Raw genomic sequence first — 1,061 nt, 5'->3', positions numbered from 1 at the left:
AACTGTCACTACTTTCACGATTTTAGACTTTAAATTGATACCAAAAGACTTTTACATCTGCAATTGTACTTAAAATGATCTTTCTCAGAACTTCAAATGGCATGAATAACATATTAACACTGATAGTAAACAACACACTGATAAATGAAATGGAGAATAACGAACTTGACCTGTTACTATGTAAACTAAATGAAATTAGGGATTTAGCATCTCCAACTGGAATTTCCTTAACTCGAATTTTCTCCAAGTTGAAGGTTTTTATGGTCTGACACTAATTATGTTATTTTGAAGTTCCGAAAGTACATATTACTGGATAATATTAATGAATGTTCTACTCAGTAACCAGCAAAAGAACCATTTTCATTAAAAAGGCCTGAAGATGTCCTTTAAAAAAACCAAGAAAACATTTTCAGGCTGATGTTCTAAATTGGAATCGTACAATCTTTGAATGGATCTTAATCTCTACATTGCAGTTACTGTCACTGATTGGTAAAAATGTAAATATCATATTGTGCGGTTATGATATTTCTACTGAATGGATATATATTTTCCACAGGCTCAGTATTGTCTTATTTCCTTTATAGTCGATGGATTTTTTTTTTTTTGCAATTACCTTGTAAATTTACATTAACTCCAGATATTTGATATATCATCTATCTGCTGTTCTACGTAGGATATTTGTCCAATATAAATGAACTTACACATACAGGTCTCTACACTGGCGTAGCTACAAATTCAGTGCCCTGGAGCAAGTAGAGTCAATGCGCCCCTAGTTTCTCGGACGAGGTCTCGTAAACTTTGTTTTGAACATTTAATTTAAAAAATATCTTAATTATTTTGATTTAAAACTTTACTCAATAATAATTTATTTGAGATTCAAGACATTTCAATAATAAGATAATCAATTTAATAAATGCAAACATAATAATAAAACAAAATATAATTCTTTAAGTACAGAATACCTAATAATAATTACTACATATTAAAAAAAAAACTGTTTTGACAAAACGTATCCAAGTTTAGTTTAATAACAAATACATAATAGCGAAGTTGCGGACAAA

This window comes from Centruroides sculpturatus, unplaced genomic scaffold (genome assembly GCF_000671375.1).
Source record: "Centruroides sculpturatus isolate CEXI.00-Female unplaced genomic scaffold, Cexi_2.0 scaffold475, whole genome shotgun sequence".
NCBI classification, from domain to species: Eukaryota; Metazoa; Arthropoda; class Arachnida; order Scorpiones; family Buthidae; genus Centruroides; species Centruroides sculpturatus.
The sequence above is the reverse complement of the archived record's forward strand: the minus strand, read 5'-3'. Positions refer to the sequence as shown.